Source organism: Choristoneura fumiferana, chromosome 8 (genome assembly GCF_025370935.1).
Source record: "Choristoneura fumiferana chromosome 8, NRCan_CFum_1, whole genome shotgun sequence".
NCBI lineage: Eukaryota > Metazoa > Arthropoda > Insecta > Lepidoptera > Tortricidae > Choristoneura > Choristoneura fumiferana.
The window spans coordinates 17,318,445-17,339,089 of record NC_133479.1 but is presented as its reverse complement, the minus strand read 5'-3'; positions in this window follow the sequence as shown (position 1 = coordinate 17,339,089).

Sequence of the window (20,645 nt, the reverse complement as noted above, 5' to 3'; positions counted from 1 at the left end):
GACGATCCTGGCCAGACTACTAAGATGTGACTACTACCAGATTATTGTATTGTCACGCAATTTTAAGTATACCAAATTTCAAGTCAATCCAACTACTGGAAGTTGGTCGAATTTAACTGATTACAGACAGACAACGGGACAGGTGAAACTAAATAAAAGCTTGTAATAAAACAGGGATCGACATGTCTGGGGCGTCCACACCCGGCTCCCGAAATACCATGTAAACCGTCTTCTTAGCATTGTACACAAGTCCATGTGAGGCAGTATATTCTTCACATATGCTAATCAATTCATTCAGCGCACCGTTCGATCACTGTATTGTGGTTCGATGGTGCCAGCCAGCAGTGCAATGTCGTCGGTGTAGCTGCTAAATAAATACTTGCTTTCCAAACTTCACATAATTTGTATAAAATAATCACAAATTGTTTTAGAAGGCTATCCCAATGCAGACAGAGACAGATGCCAATGCTTGAGTTTTTTTAGTTCCAATAAAGAAGAATAGTACCTACCTATTCCATCATTGACATCTATGTACGGTAAGGTACATAGATGTCGATGTATTCCATCGTACATTTTTCCGTGGTAACACATAAAATTTCAATGGAATAAAACAGCATTTTCCGCTTGATTTTTTCAGACATCTTGAACAATTATCGTCATAATCATAATTCCACAAATAACAACAAAACACTAATTAATTTATTGAATCAGGCGTCACTTTGCGGAGGTCCATATCAATCGACGCTTTGATGGTCGCGGATGAGCAAAGAAATTATTTTAGTTCAACAAAACACTATTAAACTACGTAAGTACTAGGTATAAACTTTTCTCTTGGATCAGAAGATGAAAACCTGAAATACAGACATACAGCGGGAAGCAGCTTTGTTTTATATTATATAGAGAAGGGAAGAGATATATTATTATAGTTAGCTTTGGCACGAATACACTGATTAGTGGGTATAGTATGATTTTATAACTCTTGTATGAATCCAAAATGAGTTCGCCAGTTCATAAAGATTTATTATTAGTTTTTTGTTTTGTTACCGCTGACGAAAGTGCAGCCAAATCCGGGTAAACATCGTTAACTTGCTCCATAAACTCAAGAGCATTTCATAGCTTCCACAATACCTACTGCAGTGTTACTATCCAGGCAAAAACCGGTCAAGTACGAGCCAGACTTAAACTGTGGGTTCCGTGTGAATAAAAACCAGAAAAATTGTTTGTATTTCATAGTAGGTAGTTCCAGGAAAATCTTTTATAGCTCGTCGGTAGGTAAATTTACACAATAACACACAAATAAAGAAAAAAAATACATGAAACGCACATGAAAATAGTACATACGTACGAATAGGTACACAATTTTGTGTCCCCGCGAAAGTGTACCTAACGGTCGCTGACTCAGCATTATGCGTCAACATATACACGTAGTGAAAAACGTTTTTACCAGGCCAAGTAAAAATCAATCTTATTTCAATGTCATAAAGTCTTTGACATGGAAAAACTTTTCTCACTCCAACTATCATCATCCCAGTCTAAATACGTCTCACTGCAGGGCACGGGCCTCCTCTCAGAATGAGAGAGCTTGGGCAGTAGTTCCCACACGGTCTCAGTGCGGATTGGGAACTTCACACACACCGTTAAATTGCTTCGTAGGTTTGTGTAGGTTTCCTCACGATGTCTTCCTTAACCGTAAAGCTCGTCGTAAATTTCAAATGTAATTCCGCACATGAATTTCGTAAAACTCAGAGGTGCGAGCCGGGTTTTGAACCCACGATCCTCTGCTTGAGAGGCCATAGGTCAAACCACCCGGCCACCACGGCTTCACATCAAGTTTTAAAATCTTTTTGTCGAAATTTGACGTGGGTCTTAGGGGTATTCCTGCGAAGTTTTATGGTGTCTGTGAAGTTCCTAATCTATATACACTGAAACCGCGTGGGATCTACGGCCCAAGCCCTCTCAGTATTCCAAGACGAGGCTTGTGCCCAGCATCGGGACGTATTCAACATGTTAAGTGTGTAAAATAGGTTATTAAGGCGTCACACGTGTGTAGAACTGTAGATATACAAAATGCCCCAAAGTATAGTAGAAGACACGGAAGTAGAACCTAAAATCATATTTCCCTCTCGCGCGTTTGAGACAAATGTGAGCAAGAGAGTAATATAATTTCGTTCCGTTTACTGTACCTACGCTACCTTACAAAACCGTTGTTTTGATTCCAACCCAAATTCCCTTCCGCCAAAGTCCGGTAGTGCTCCAGATATGATTTACAACATTATTGCCCGCTAATTTAAGACAAGTGGCCGTTTTATGATCCCAACAGAACAACTCTGGCACTTGGGATGGGAGCACAAAGAGTTAATTTACGTTCAGAATAGTATTATAGTAGATTGTAATACACACGTATAGGGTTGCCATATGGAACAATTAAATGTCTTGATAAAAATTCTGAGTTACCCTAAAAGTCGAGACATTTATTGTAAAAGATTGCTTACAACTATATAACAAAAGTAGAACTATATAAAGTAACTAGTTTAAAGCTGATTGTAAATAGGTTATTTATGAGGCGGTTGCAATACTGATTTTGTTTCGATTTGGTTTATATTTCAATTCTCGTTTAAGTGACCCTCATTACTCCTTTTTGCCTTATTCGTATTGTTGATTACTTAAGATTTACATTTATCATTTCATTCCTTAAAACTGTTTAAACAGTTTTTATGTAATGAGGTCATTTTTAAAAATCTGACACTTGCCGAGTCCCGGCGCAATCCAGGCAAAAGGTCAAAAATCCTGACATGTCGGCACAAATTCTGACGTGTGGCAACCCTATACGTGAAGCCTATAGTAAACCACAGATCATTATTATGTAGCATGAAAACATGGAGTTTAAGGGGCATATTAATATTCGGTAAAGTTTTGAAACGATGGACATAATTTATGTCACGATGAACATTTAACTGCTGAAACAAAATATGGAGACGACATTCTGAATTGTGAGTTGTGCTTCATACATATTTCATAAGTCATAACTAAACGGCTCGACAGCTGAGCACGAGTTTTCTCATAAAAACATGGCGACATTTAATGTATCATTACTAGGCGTGATTATTAACACAAAAAACTTAAAAACGTCATAGACGAATATTTACTTAGTTTTGCCACAGAATAACCAATAGTAGGTACTACCGTAGTTTTGCTTAGTTTGGAACTAGGTCAATTGTTGTCAAGTGTCCCATGGTATTTATATTTTTTTGATATTTATATTTAATAGGTAAGCTTCCTACCAAGAGCACAGCTGAGTTGCCCTGCTTGTTTGTCTGTTACCTTTTCATGAAAGTTTAAATAGAGTTAGTTTAAGATATTTTTTTTAATCAGGCGTTACCTACTACTTTGCGGAGGTCCATATAAATGAACTAAAACAATTATTTTGCTCACGCGACCTTATGATAGCTTATGCAAGAAAAATGGGTTCATGCAGTTCTTTCACCTCCACACTAACATCTGCATGGTATCATGGTGAACGGGTGTGTTGCTCTGAAGATGAGCTCTGGTTAAGTTCTAAATGCGCCAGTGTAGTGTTGTGGTGGTGATAGATGGGTTTATGTGATGTTCTTACAGTTGGAGGTGGATGAACTGCATGGACACACACTTCTTGTTTAAATTAACGTAGCCATCATAAGGTCGCGGGTGAGCAAAATTATTGTTTTAATTCATAGTTTGAAACCTTAGAAAGAACACATCCCGGAAATTGCATAACGAATTCTACGCAGATAGAGTCGCAGGCAACAGCTGATATTATAAACGCGATATTAGTAACTATCTGTCTGTCTGTTACCTCTTTCCGCTTAAACCGCTGAACTGATTTAGATGACATTTGGTATGAAGATAGCTTGAGACCCAGAGGGAAGGATACGATAGCTTTTCTCCCGGAAAGTAGCAGAGTTAGAAGCAGACAGGGTCGCGGGCAACTAGTCACATATAAAGCACAATAATAAATCCATTTCAAGATACATGTAGGTACTATAGGGTTCTCTGCCTTTCCCAACTCCCGATTCCCAAATTTGTCATTTGCCAAACTGTTTCATTTTCCAACTCACGATTTTCTATGTAAAACATCTTTTTTTCGAAACCTTCACAAAACAAACCTAACCGAACCTACTGTGTTCTGTAAAACCACAAGAAAATACACTGAGTTTTTTTTTTGGTTTTGGTGAAGGAAACATTTGGGAATCGTAGGTTGGGAAAAAGCAGGATACAGTATTATCTAGCTAGACTATTTGACAGTAAGAGTCCCATTCCACGGGGTCATCTTCTGAAGTTTTTCACCCAGTGACTTCACGGTGCAAGTTCTCATAAAGGAGACCTTTTCACTTTGCTGTTGACATTTGTCAAACAATCAGCAGCAAAGCGGAAAAAGACAATTCTATGCAGAACCTTCGCTTCTTTATCTTCAACTTGTTGAAACTTGCATTCTTCAAAAACGATCACGTAGTACTTTTGCTTTTCAGCGTTCCTGAAACATACGATTTTATGGTTATTTTTGCACTGTAACTTCAAGGAATAAAAATAAGTAAACAAACAGACAGCTTAATTCTCATTTGTGCATGTTGCAGAAAGTTTCCAAAAAGTTGGAAAAGTTTCCGGAAATTTGTAGAAAATTTCACAAGAAATATAGGAAATTTAAACGGAAAGTTTCAATCCCCACACAAAATTGTGACAAGTTTCCGAAATTTTCCTGTATAAAAAATTCCGTAATTTAGGAAAGTTTCAATTGGCACATCAGTGCCTCTAGTGTAAGTTTTCGGTTACAAAATTTGTCTCGATCGCATTCGCGTTAAAATCTCAATTCGTATGGAAACACGAACATTGCAAACGTTCCGCTAGAGGCGCTGTTCGTGTTTCCATATAAATTGAGATTTTAACGCGAACGCGATCGAGACATATTTTGTAACCGAAAACTTACACTAAGGGCACAGTAGTTCAAAGCATAGGTAGGTACAGAATTCGTGGGCTTGAACTCTATATTACTTTTTATTACTTAGTTCAAAGTTTGTCAGTTCAACTGACTCAGTGTGTGTGACTGACTCATTGCATGGTTCTGTTTATTTTCTTTTTAACCGACTTCAAAAAACGAGGAGGTTATTAATTCGGCTGTATGTTTTTTTTTGTTTGTTACCTCAGAACTCCGTCATTTCTGAACCGATTTGAATTTTTTTTGCGTTTGTCTAGGAATGTCTTCAATTAGGTCCCATAAACACCAAATCAGGATATGATGAGTGGATGAAATCGAGGGAACTCTTCAAATGTTGTAGGGTCACCTATGGTAAATTGGATATATTTAGTCTTAACTCGTGCATTTGCTCTTGAAAATCATCATTTGGTGAAGTGGAACTGATGATGAAAGCTACAGTTGACCATCGGAGTTAGGTAGTACTCAATAATAAGTATTTCACGGGTTGAATTTCAATTAGTTTAACACAGACAGTTGCTAAGCAATTTATGCTCCTCGTAATGCATATGGTAAAATGGAACGGGTGGTGAAGCACCAGGACCCTCAATAACGAACGTCTCTGCATCGGAAAAAGCAATCTTTCGTAAAAGGTGACGAACGGTTGATACTAAACTATTGTAACTTAAATTATTTACACTAGAAAGAGAGAAAAAAAAATGAACCGACTACAAAAACCATGAAAATAATTTTCTACCAGTCTGAAGTCGGTCGGTGCCTCTGCACGAGCCAGCAGGAGTGATTGAAGCCCAAGTAGGTGAGGTAGACGACTATAGGTCCAATCCTGCTTGAAGCCCAATTATAGTATATAGGTGAGATAGATGACTAAAGGGCCACTCCTGCTGGCTCGTGCTGAGGCACCGACCGACTTCAGACTGGTAGAAAATTATTTTCATGGTTTTTTGTAGTCAGTTCAATTTTTTGTTATAAATTTTTGTACAATAAAGTGTTTACTTACAAACATACATTTTTCCTCATATTCCAGGGTTGCATTGGACCGGGGATAGTTTTAGGTTTTAATGTCTGGTGAATATTCTGTGCTGATGATTTTGTTTTGGAGAAGGGCTCTACTAACGCTGGAAATTTATATTTACGTACAAATTTGTACAGAACTCCCACTTGACCAGTTTATTTTTAAGTCAGTTAAAAATATGATTTTAAATGGGCAACGGACATTTTCATATGCATCAAAATTATTTTTAGGCCCTATCCGTTTTAAAGTCGGTACGGTATTAATATGTAAGTACAAATATTATTTACATTTAATCTCAATCATCACCCAAAATTACATTTCTCCATGCCCTCCTCTCACAGTTTAAGGCACTCCGCACATTAACATGATTGTTTACACGTCTCCGTCTCTAAGCGTGATGCACACGCACACGGCACACCGTTTAAATAGAACGACTAACACTGCCAAAAGCTATTTTCTGAGTAATTTAGCAAACCATTAAGTAACATGACGGTTATTTAATTCACATAGAGGGTCCTTGTTAACACTGCTGCTAGTGATAATATAAATTCATCATATAGTTATTTTCCACCAACGAGATGGACTGACGTCCCAGTTAAAGCCGCGGGTGTAACTGGAGCCACTGGAGGTCTATGGAGGAGGCATATGTCCAACAGTGGATGTCCTACGGCTGGTATGATGATATGGTGATACAGAGTTCAACTCAGTTGTGCGCGCGGCCCTATGTGTGGGTAAAGCGATAAGAACACGTCTTGCTCGGACGACGACTGCCGCGTCACGTGAAAGTTGTATATTTACAAGCGCACGCACACATATAGCCATTCCGATTGAGCATTTGACGACCCATTGCTCAAATAAATCATTTATCTTGCTCCTCTGTTACACCACGTGCAAAATTACTACGTCTGTACGAAACATGTGCATTTAGAAAACCCGGGTCACATCAGTTCCACAAAAATCAAAACTCATACAGACCGCTTGACCCAACTATCATAAACACTGAGTAAATACTTAGTGGGGCCCAATTTAATACAGTTCCATGGTGTTTTTTTCTTCTAATGTATTATTCTGTGTCGAATACGTGTAGTGTAGGTAAACAAGCTTTTATTTAGTTTCACCTGTCCCGTTGTCTGTTTGTCTCAGTCTGTAATCAAATATTGCAAGTTAAATTCGACCCACTTCCTGTAGAGTTGGCTTTACTTGAAATTTGGTATACTTATGTAAATTGCGTGACAATACAATAAGCTGGTAGTGACATCCTGGTAGTCCGGCCAGGATCGTCTCTGCAGGACGTAACTCTTCAACGGTTAATGGCATCGACTTGAAATTTGGTATGCAAATGTAGTTTGGGTGACAATACAGGTACAGTCAACAAAATGTACCTACAATTAGCAAAAAAAGCTTGTATTAAAAATGAAACAAGTATTTACCAAAAACGTATTATCTTTTATTGTGTACTGTCGGCAAATAATATTTTCTTTCTTTATTTCTATGATCATTCATTCCGGGTAAAAGGTCGACGGGTAAAAGGTTGTTTTCTTTTTAAATATTCGAAATTGAACTTTCCCTAGTTGCTAAAGTCTGCCCAATTCTTACGCTACGGAGTGGTGCTGCGGCAGAACAGCGTTTTTCACGTACAGAAACTCTACATTTATTAATTTCTCACACCCATGTAATTCTAAAACTATCCACTAAATAAGAGATAGCTAAGCAATAAATAACTCCACCAAATTCCAGTAAACGAGCGAGTTAAAACAAGTGAACGAACTCGTGAACATTTCCCGCCCACGCGTGTTTCGAAGCCACATTTATTGATCGAAAAGTTTTTAAATCTTGTAAACTCAATTCGTACAGTTTGGCAACTGATCCAATGATTGGATGTATTTGTTATCTATGTAACGGAGGCATCGGAGCTTATTTATAACAGAAATAAGAAACTGCATGGTAAGCTAAGCGTTATAATTCACATTTTACGGTTGAAAATTGTATTTACTTCTAGTGTTTTTTTCAAAAATATATATAATTTATATAACGCTAAATAATAAAGAGAAAATGTATATATAAATATGTATAACGCTACTTGCATGTATATTTATCAGTCTAATTTAGAAATTTATAATTCTGTCAAACAATTTTTAAGCTATAATATACCTACCTTTACAGCTTATAAATTGTTTTTCGGTTCGATAACACGCATTGTCAAGCTTTGATATGTAGGTAAAATAAATAAAAAATAGTGAAATACCGCGTTCAGACTTGATTGGGATAATATAAGTAGGTAGATTTGCATCTCACCTGATACATTTTTGAGCGACGCAAAATATGTATAGCATTATGCTATCGACATAGATGGAAGAAAATGTCCACAAATTTGTATGATTCCGCATTTTTCTTTAACACTTGGTAAGTAAATTGCCTGACGTCTGATTACAACCTACGGTACTTAACAGTTTGACCCACGCAAGGGACGATTCGGCCGGTATATTCTTTAGTTTATTCTCTATTTTAAAAATAAAGATGTGTACAAAATTAAAATAAACTAATAAAATCGGCACAGGTGAAGATAAGTAGGTTCCGTTTCCATCAGATGGCCTGCAAGCCAAAAGTAGAGCAAGCCTTCAAGAATATCCGTTACCTAACCGAAATATATTTCCACATTGCAGTATGTTTAGATTTCGACGCGTTGAAGAAATAAATGATTCGTCTTCTGGATTAATCTGAAAGACAGCTTTACGAGTGTGTCTGAATTAATTCTCGAGATACTTGGAGTGCGACGGAAATCCTACAACATTACAAAAGAATAACGCCGACTTTCACGACCTATTTCACCCAATTTATGTAACTATAGATCTTGAGGAAAAGATGGATTTTTATTGACTTGTTTCGACTGCAACCTTTTTACCGCATTATTAAACATTATCGTAAACATTGGAACGAATTTTGAATGATAATAGCTGTTTTATCCTTGGAAATCTGTTATTTATTCCATGAGATGTCATAATCATCACAATAAATACAATTTAAATATATTTTTAATGATCTAACGTATCTCGTCGGATTTTTCATTTTTGAGCCTTTGGCTGAGCTAACAAACTTTCATGACGTAACATGCCCGACATCAATAAATATGAATTATTTTAGCCGCAAAACGACTTCAGTTGATTTTAAAATTATTAATTCGGGAAGCGGGAAGTAGAATTATAGCAAACAGGTGGCTGAAACGCCTTACGTTGACTTGTAGAGTTTTTTTGAGAAATGGTTAACTTTTTTTACAACACCACAAATTATAAATCTGTTCGGTCGGGCGCGTTCAGCTCAGCTTTGAAGTCTCTAGTCGTGTCCCTGCGGTTCCTTCCATTTCGGTGTTAAGATTATCAAGTGATGTCAGTTAATAAATTACGCCTATCGTGGCCTATTAAGGGATGACTTTCGGATAAAGAAACCGTTCAATGTATTCGCTGCTTTGAAAGTTATAATCTTCTTCGTTTTGGTATGGGGTAAGGTGAATCCGTAACGAGAATGTGATGTGATGACATAATAAAATGGCTATAAATGTCCCATAGCTGAACCACCAGTTCCCACGCGGGTCTAACTGGGGACTGAGAACTTCACGCACTATTGAATTGCTTCGCAGGTGGACTCTTGTTTTCCTTCACCGAAAAGCTCGTAGTAAATTATAAACGTAAACTGAGGACCTAAGTATAATATTTTTGTCTTCAGTTTCTTTCCTAAGCGGCTCTATGATCTCGCTGTTTTTCGTTGGTTTTGAAAACTTTCTTTTCCTCCTAACGAGGAGTCCACGAACGCAAGACTCATAACTTGCGGGCTTTATTTCTTCTTTGTTTTAAGCACTTCATAGTAGGTACTCGTAGGTACATCAGTGCGATAATTCACTAGTAGCTGTTGTTTTAGTGGATTCCTGCTAGAATTGCGTCGAGTTTCGCCGTTATCATGTTGGCGTGCCGCCAAATGCTTCTACAGGTGGGGTCTGGACTGACCTGTTATCTTGAGCACAAGGAGAAATGTCTGGCTGGTTATAGAAGATACTATTGACTAATGTTTTGAAGAAGAATGAAACAATACTTAAATTTAAAAAACAAAAAAGCCCGACTGCCCTAAAAATCTACTAAAAAGAAGAAAACAAGTCTAGTGGGCTAGAACTCTATTAAGTAGCTAACTTAAAGTTCAACAGTCGGGGCCCATTAGATACTGATACTACGATTTTTTGAGCAGGTCACGATTTGTTCACGAATTCTTTTTAGTATTTTTTAGGCAGTCGGGTTTTTTGATTTTTTAAATTTATTGTTTAATTTCACACTTTTTTGATATTTCTGTGAAAATGGTGGATTAGAACTATTATAACCTATATTTAGAATGGGCTAATTATTAGCTTTCATTTTATACCCTACTCGATAGGTTTGAATAAAAAAAAATTTGGAAAACTCACAATAATCCGCCATTTTGATTTTTCAAGAATTTCAGGTACCCAGTGTCACTCGCGTCATCAAGACGAAGAAGAAGAAGAAGGGTAAGTATGTTGAGTTGGACTCTTTGCAAAAGCACCTAAGTAGAAGAATCAGATGTGTAGCAAACTCCTTACATACTTACTCTTACTGGTTTTTTATAGTTCTTTTTTTAGTAGGTATTCGTCTATTCTTGATTAGGTGTATAGAGTTGGAGGTAAATTAATTTTATGGAAGTTTCCCTGCCGGCCGCGCGGCCGCATTAGGTATTCGTTTCGGACTTTGGTTTTGGATATTGCTGTCTTTATCGCTCGTGACATAAGCGCTCGCAGCCGTCCCCCCCCCCATGCCTTCCGCAACGACGTCCGTAATTTATATCGAGATAGCTATAGGCTTTTCAAGATTTGGGCGGTTGAATTTTGGGTTTCGTTGTCCTCATATTATACGAAAAGTATAGCACAGAAATCAATGATATTTTACAATCAAGATAGTCATTATATTTTCTATGCCTGTGGTTTTTTAGATTTTTTAAAAAATATTTTATCAATCTGTAATTCTCGTGCAAAGTTGACATCTTTTTTTTGTCGACTTTTGAGCTCCTGTAATTCTGATATTACATATTTATATGAAAATCTGAGAAACCACAGGCATAGATAATTACATCTAGTCCATACTTACAAAATTTCATCTATTTCTGTTGCCTAGTTTTCAAATGAGACCGGGACTACGTTTGTATGGAGAATGGATCAAAGAGACTTCTTTTAAATCATGTCATTTCCCTTTTTTTGCAGTCCGTCGTATCGTATTGCATGTTTCAAGGACGTTATATATATACTTATAAAAATATTTTAACAGGAACAATTAATAGTGACTGGTTTATTTAAGGCGTATTTCGACGGTTAAGAATCAATAACACCTAACTACTTATCATGCTAAAAGATGGTAGATACCTAGACGGTATTGGTTCTTAACCGTCGATTTTAGTTCATAATAGGGCCTTCAATAACTCATATGCTATACACGCCTAAATAAAATACTAGAGTGACAAATAAAGACAAAAACGATTATTAGAATACACGTTCTGCAGGGTTATGCTACTACGAATCTCGAAACTCGAAGTTCGTGTCGTGCAGCAAGAGGGATGGTACGATACGAACTTCGAGTTTCGAGTTTCGTAGTAGCCCTGCAGTCACAGGACTTGTTTATGTTCCTGATTTAATGAAATTTAGGGTATCCCCTACGAATAAAGTTCATTTTTCTTGTCTAATTCCATAGCGTGGAGGTCAACGCTATTATACATTGTAGGTACGGTACGAGTAGGTTTGTTTGGATTATTTCTCGATTTAGGGACCGGTTTCAAAGTATTAAAAAGTAAAAGTCAAATAATACTTCTATGGAATATTTGCCGGTTTTAGCTAAAACTTTTGAAAAATTGGTTTACCTATTGATAGTCTCAAACCCGAATAAAAATCAAATTAAATGGCGCCCAACGTTGGCCAATCTCTTTCATCGCGAGTTCTCAATCTTAAAATAACAACTTCCTAGTTGTGTTGATAATCTTGATCAACAAGAAAAAAAATGTTTATTTGATTTAAAAATGGCGAAAACGTTTGCATACGTTGAAATCAAAGTAAAAAGTATTTTTGCCGGTCGGATCGAGCCAAAATAGCACAAGGTCGATCTCTAAATAATCAACGTTTCGAAGGAAAGCGTAGGATTAAACCTTACAGACGAAATATATGTACTTATTTTTATTTACCTCTATTCTATGCTTAAACATAAATTACTATAAATGCTCGATTAATCTAAACAAAACGCGAAAGATAGAGAAATTTATTAGATGTTAGATTTATGTAGCGGAAAACAAATCCATTTATGTTACCTACTTTTAATTTGTACCTAACATTTGTTATACATTTAATGCGCGTTGAAATTAAATTGTTCTAGATTTATTTGATTAACACGTTGTTCAACATTAGGGTGCAAAATTTACATTGATGGCGTGCAAAATTAATATCGCTGTAAATTTCGAGATAACATTATGATAACTATCGTGGTCGTCTACTATCATAGGACAAATAGCACTAATAAATAATGATCTTTATTGGACAACTTTCAATGGTTTGTTTAGTGATAAATACGAGTAATTACCAGCACACCCTCAACATTCTTAAACCACAAGAATAACCTACTTCCTTCAGAATAGTACCGGTAATAGATTTTTTTTGACATTCATGAGTGCTTGTTATAGCCTACATTGAATAAAGATATTTTGACTTTGACTTTGACTTTGAATAGAAGCAGACGCGTTAATAAGTTAAGGAAATTGGTTAATTTTTTTTTCGGAACAGGAGTGTGGCCAGTAACAATACTTTTCTTTATAGCGTTAAGTAACACTGAATTAACGCCTATTTAATGTGGGTTGTTGTCGAACAACCAATTTGTTTCAACAGATTTTTAAAATCTCTCAACGATTCCGCTTGACGCGAATTGCTTTGCGTCATTGCGAGCGTCATAAGACTTATATTTTTGTATCTGCTTGAATTAAATCTAGACTCGGTGGGTACCTAGGCCGCACAATTTGGGTGAGGTGATTAAACTTTCTTGTATTTGAAAGAACGGGCGATAAAGAAAGACTGCAGTTACTCCGATATACCTATATTTGATTCCGACTAGGTAACCTACTGGCCCAGAATTAAATTTAAATAAGTACTTACATTATTTGCACAAAAATATCACGTTGCACAAATGTAGTTTTTTAATTTCGTGCGGTTTAAATTTCAAACATTCGCACACGGAAGAGGCAGCCGTATGTGTTAAACTAAAAATAATTATAAGAAAATAATAATATTTTTTACAGTTTATCCAATGTTTTTACCACTTTTTACATGTACCTATCTGTCACTGCGGCTGTTAGTGACATCCGCCCGTAAACTGTGTAACAGTGGCTAATAAATGTGTTCATGCCATAGTTTGTGGCACTCTTGGTGACGCTGGCAGACGCATAAAAAGGTGTAGCTTTGTTTACGGAAAAGAGCAACTTCGGTATTTTGGTCCAATTTATGAGACATTTCTTTATGTGTAGGTATGAAATTGCAAAATACAACAAAAACAAAAGAAATTTAAGGACTAAAGACCTAAAAACCATTGTATTATATACGTAGGAAGGAATAGGTACTATAAATAAGTACCTGGGTAACTATTTGTTTTTTTTTTACATAAAACTGACCGTGGTTGACCCCCATCTCACCTGATGTGCAGTGCAGATGAGGCCAAAGGTGTATTTGACTGGTTCAGTTGTATGTAAGTTTAAAGAAATCAGTGGTTCCGGTTTAAAGTCTAGGATTTTTTTTAATCTTAAATAATTATTTCCTTCTTTTCTACATCAGACGATCAAAGCTTTTACCTACTTTATCTTCTTCCTATAATGCAAAAAAAGCTGTCTTACAATTTATACTAGGTACATCCTGCCGTGAACAGTCGCAAATAAAAAAGAAACCGACAAAAAATTGCTCTACACTTTTTACCGAAATCTAAACTGATGTGGCAATTTCTCACCTCCAGTGTCAAGTGATGGAACAGCGCAAAGTTTATGGTTGACAATTAGAATGACATATGATGTCTTATTAATTATTTGAAACGAATCACCTAATTACGCGGGCTTCCGCCTTCTATTTTGGCAGCACTGCAACGGAAGTAGGTAGACGTGACGCAAACTTGAGGCCATGCAATTTATAAATAGTGTATTTGAACGGCACACGTGCAAATTGTTGGGTGTTTGGGACTTTGTTAACCTGTCTGAGGGGGCATGTGTTGTTGAGAGGTCATTCTTCGTCGCATGTGTAGGCAACAGTCAATGTTTTTTGCACATTTTCTATAAACAACTTTTTTTATTTTAATTTGGCTTAGTTCTTATGTTTGTTCTGCCAGTTTGCCATTCAGCGCTTTCTCAGTTTTAAAAATATAGCACTGAACGAAACTTTAAACTAACCACTATTAAAGGAAATAAATAAATGTGTACCGTTACTATCCTATTTTTGGAGTAGGCGAATCATGTCATGGATGCTTCTCTATAATCAAGTAGTTATTTTATGACATTCTATCTTCATCTGACAGACCAATTAGAAAAACATGAAGTATAAATGTAGTCCGAGAAGCAGCCCCGTTCCCAGTTGTGCCCTGTCCGAGAAAATTATGAATGAACGCATGTGCAATCTAGAAATACATCTAATGAGTTGAACGGCTCTGTAAATCGTCAGCTAATAGTAAGTGGGTGGGTGCCATGAGCTCATTTTGCTTCATTGATATTAGGGAAGTACTAGTTAATTATTACTACGGAAGCCTTCTGGTTGCACGTCTTAATAATTACCTAAAGCACTATCTTTGTTCGAATCGGTGTGAGATTCACCAAGTTAGGTACTATAAAGTTACCCAATGTTGCTGCCGTAGGTACCTATCCCTCTTGATTCGACGGCTGGTTTGACAGGGCTATATAATAGATACTAAAAACTGAGTGCAACATAAGCCTATATAAGTCAAATACTGCAAAGCTGGTTGGCTTAGTGCAGGAATGTTAACTTTTTAAACTTTTAAATAATATGCCAATTCACCACCTGCTAAAATTTATTCCTTACTTCTCTATCCATTTCATTGTAAAGGCTGCCTGGAAGACAAAGCTCTGAAGCGATAAGGCAGCCTATTGCTTACCTCAGAAAATCTGTATACGAGTATACCTGTGTGTTCTGTACTGCTTACTATGTGTTGGTGTGCAATAAAGAGTTATTGTATTGTATTGTAGCTACGGATTTCTTGCCATGAGGCTCCAACAACAGAGGATTCCACAGTGTCACTGTACGTAACTAGACTTATTAGTTTTTGGTTAAGTTTATATTGAAGTCCGTGATAAAAGTTATCGAAAAATACCATCAAAAACGCAAGCGGAAGAGGAAACGCCTAAATAACGTACAGTGTATTAAACATTGGTTTATTTCTGAAGATGTCGGGTATCGCCCTTCCAAATTCATTCCCAGAATGAGATCGGATGGCGTGTTTATCACTGTGTCAACAGATGAAAGTGCCACATACCTACGGATTTAGAAGATGTTGAGTGAGTTTGTAAACTCATTGGGAAGAGTCACCGAAAATTCGACTGCTTTTTCATAATATGGGTTTAATGAACTTTAGCCAAAAGTGTCACGTTTTCATCAGATAGTCAACCGCTCTTTGCTAGAGCGGTTTTTCAGGTATTCAGGTAAGTACAGTCAATTTTCAAGGTTCCCCAGTCGTAATACAAGGAACCCTTAGGTATAGTTTCGCCATGTTCGCTGTCGGTATGTCCGCGGCTTAGCGTAGAGACTATTTGTGCTAGGAAGCTGTAATTGTGCATGAATAGGTGTATTAAATACGTCAACAAAGTGTTTTTTTACTGTCTTGACTAGACACCTGACACAGGCTAAATTAGTTTGAAAAATGTGAGTAAATCTAATAATAGTATAATATATAATAGTATACATATACAACGCTTAAAAGGAAAACTACCACTGCTTAGTAAGCTTTGTAAGCTAACAAGTAATAGTCGTTAAAAACTTAATAAGTATTGAATATTAGATGCATAATATATACCCTACACTGGCCTTGACACTAGACTTGGCCGGTTTTTTTATCTATTTATTTAATAATAGGTCTTCCCGCCATCGCCATCCGTTCTATCCTGTACCTACTCCTGTGGCACCCACTCTGTGGCATTTTTAGCCCATCGCAGTGGATGCATTCGGCTGACGTGGCCGATCCTTGCGATCTCGAGCGTCAGTAACGTTAGGAAATAAGCTTCGCTTTCGCATTCGTCATCTCTTTCTATCCTCATCCTACATGCACCATTGTGACAGAAAGAAGTGGTGAAAACTATCGTGATTTCAAGTGTGTTAGACAACATGGTGGATGTGTATTGGAACGTAATTTAAAAAAAAAGTAATTCTCTTTTTATGTGTGTTGGCAACACTGCGCCCCTTGGCCTCCGACCTCTGACCTAGCCGGTCGTATTAATATTAACATTATAAACTAATTAAGATTGTAACTAAATACTATATAAATAAACCACTGAAGACCTTAACAAGAATATTTATTTAACAATAATACAGGATGTACTCGTATTTCTCGATGACTGGCCTCAGGCTGCTTTGGATCGAGAAGAATGAAGAACATGGGGAGAGGCGTTTGCCCAGCAGTGAGACATCAATCCAGGCTAGATAATAATAATTTAATATTGGAAGGACGTTCGCTATTGGATGTTAGAGATCCTTCTAAAGAGCGTTTATACCTGCTGAGCTGGCAACGTTGCATTTTTGTTAGTTTTTCTCGATTATTCTATAAAAATTGAATGAAAATTAAAAATGTGGTGAGATAACTCTTCTTAATAAGTTAATGTGTCTACTCCAATAATTATTCGTGATAGATTTTTATTTTCTTTAAAAACCGTTAATAAACATTTTTTCATTTTTAAAGAATATAAAAGTCTATCACGAATAATTATTGGAGTAGACACATTAACTTATATATTAAGAAGAGTTCTATCAGACCACATTTTTAATTTTCATTCAATTTTAATGGAATACTTAATCGAGAAAAACTAACAAAAATGCAACGTTGCCAGCTCAGCAGGTATAATCGCTATTAATATGTTATACTTATCTATTTTTTTTCAGGTAAGGGAAAGTTGTTGGAATTATCCATATTTTTTTAAAATACGCTATCATCAAAAAAAAATTTAACTCAACTATCCAGAAAGCACGGACATGAAAACGAAGTTCCACAATATGTGAATTTTATTGGAGAAAAGTTTTTTCACTGTTTCATTCTTGTTGACATTAATGGACTATTACGAACTGATATCGTCGTTTATTGTGGACAGTGAGGTTAGGCAGACATCTATAGTGGACACCCAACTTTCGTATGATGCTTGCGGGCTTAATGACATTGTCACATTTTGTTATTTTACGAGTAAACACTTTGTTTTCTCTCCAAGGGCAAATGACTCACATGTGTACCTACGAAACGAATGAAGTGAAAAATGTACCATCAGCCAAATAAGTGGTCTATCAATTTTTAAACAAGTTCCTCATCATCCCAGCCTATATACGTCCCACTGCAGGGCACGGCCTCCCCTCAGAATGTGAGGGCTTGGGCAGTAGTTCCCACGCGGGCCCAGTGCGGATTGGGAACTTCACACACACCATTGAATTGCTTCGCAGGCTTGTGCAGGTTTCTTCACGATGTTTTCCTTCACCGTAAAGCTCGTGGTAAATTTCAAATGTAATTCCGCACATGATTTACGAAAAACTCAGAGGTGCGAGCCGGGGTTTGAACCCATGATCCTCTGCTTGAGAGGCCATAGGTCAAACCACTCGGCCACCACGGCTTCAACAAGTTCCTATCAAATAAATATGTCGCTAAGTCGAATTTTCCAGTTACAGACACGTCTATTGGCAGTATTGTTTTATGACATGCAAACGATTATCAACCTTAGGGTGGTAGACCACATATTTGGCTGATGGTACCTAGATGGAAATAAATACAACCCTCTTAAAATTTTAAGACTTAGGTAGGTACCTACCTACTTATAACATATTTTGGCATTCAGGGTTTACCCTTGAAATGTCGACATACTTTTAATCGAATATTATTTAAAAGTCAACGTTTCATATTTTTCCATTTCGTCGAATATTCATTACATGGAATGATTAGAATGAGTATTTTTAAATCATCGATTTTTAATTTCTGGAAATATTATTTAAGAGATTGTTTATTTGGTAGATATTCATTTAATATTTTATTATTTCATACTTTTTAGGGTTCCGGAGCCAAAATGGAAAAAACGGAACCCTTATAGTTTCGCCATGTCTGTCTGTCTGTCCGTCCATCCGCGGCTTTGCTCAGGGACTATCAATGCTAGAAAGCTGTTATTTTGCACGGTTATATATGTAAACTATGCCGATAAAATGGTACAATAAAAAAATCTAAAAAACTTTTTTCTGCGTACCTCCCATAGACGTACAGTGGGGGTGATTTTTTTTTCTCATCCAACCCTATAGTGTGGAGTATCTTTGGATAGGTATTTTAAAACCATTAGGGGTCTGCTAAAACGATTTTTGATTCAGTGATTTGTTTGCGAAATATTCAACTTTAAAGTGCAAATTTTCATTAAATTCGAGCGTCCCCCCATCTAAAATCTAAACCGGTGAGTGGAAAAATTGGAAATAATTCAGGATGGTATAACTTTCAAGGAAAACTATAACGGCTAAGTTTGCTTGAGAATTATTAGTAGTTTAAGAGTAAATAGCAGCTTAAGGTATAAAATATACCTAAACTTTGGAATATTCCGTATAAAATACGAAATCCTTAGAAAAATATATGTACTTTTCTAGTAGCGATTTATTTTTGTTGGGGTTGCAGTTCTAACCTAACCTAACCTACTTGCCTGGTAGCGATGTATTTTTGTTGGGGTCGCAGTTCTAATCTAACCTACTTTTCTGGCAGCGGTTTTATTGTTGGGGTCGCAGTTCTAACCTAACCTAACCTACTGTCCTGGTAGCGATTTATTTTTGTTGGGGTCGCAGTTTTAACCTAACCAAAACTGTTTTTATAATAATATATATATATTCATTTTATTTTTCAGAAGAATATAAGCCTTCAAATTTGCTAAAAAATATATAAAAGATGCAGAATTCAATCTTGAATCACTTAACTAGTAGAATATATTGTTATAATATGTAAACAACTGTAAAATAAAAGTGTTTTATAATAATACGTCGATGAAATAAACAGCGATATTTAGTTGTTCTGTCTCATGAATAGTTGATGAAATGTGTTTTTAAACAAATAATAATCGTTGTACTGTTGTTCTAATAATTATTTTAATATATGGGCGGACTGGACGGTGGTGATCTCTTACCACCAGGAGACCCACTTGCTCGTTTGCCATCCAGTCGAATAAAAAAAAATGTAATGACTATTCGATGAAGTGAATTTAAATTACTCCAAGAGAAAATATTAGTATTGAATGTTCGATAAACGTCGTTTTCGATGAAATGAAATTCGATAATTAGTTTGTCGAAATTTCAAGGGGTACCCGGCATTCAGATTAACATTGAGAAAATTATCTAGGTACCTACTTATTTGAATATGTCGCGACTCGCGAGGTGTAGGCTGTGCCACATGTCGCCTACCCCTAGCGCCTCTTTCTGATCTACATTGGTACCTATTGATTGATTTTAAGGGGCAACCCTTTCAATCTCTTTTACATTAAAAATAACAAATGTGCATAAAATATAAAGTTACAGCCAAGGGCGTCGCCAGTCGATGGATGAGAAAAATGGAGGATGAGAAAAGTTTGAATTATAGGTATTTATTGGAATTGGTGAATTCATTCGAGTTTCGGTTTCGACGTACAGGAATGATTGATCAAGCAAGTCAAGTCAAAGACTAGGACTGGTTTGGTTGCTTTACATTAGGAAACTTTTTTAGAATCTTTAGGGGGGGGGGCAGCTGCCCCTCACTGCTCCCCCCCTGGCGACGCCCATGATTACAGCATCGCTGCGTGGCGGCTAAAGCATGTACTACGTACATTGCAACTAATAATATAGCCGTCTAAAGTAAGCTAATAATCCTAATCTACATTCCCATGTAACAAATCTCAGGGACCTCTAATTAGAGATGTGGGCTGACGTGAATTGCTTGCCGGTAGTTGCTGTGCTGACAACACTTACAGTTCCTGCTCGAAATTAGTTGGGCGCCACTAAATTAATTCTGACTATAAATAACCCGTGTCAGTTTCGGGTGAGATATGTACCGTATTATATCATGGTGCCCTTAACGCTCGATATTAATAGACTAGAGTTTACCCGCGGCTTCGCACGCGTAAACTATTCGATCTGGTAGTTACAATTGAATTAGTTACAAAATTCCTGTGGGAAATCCCAAAATATATATCGTTCGTAATCTTCATTGAGGTGTTGTGTTAAAAACAACTATCCCGTGGGAATATTGGAATAAAAGTAGCCTATGTTATTTCAGACATCCAGCTATCTACATACCAAATTTCATGACTCTAAGCCCAGCGTAATCTGTGGCGCGCGGCAATGAATGGGTAAAGAGCTTTACAAACTGCAATGCATGATAATGAATGGATTTCTTTTTCCCTGAATGGCAA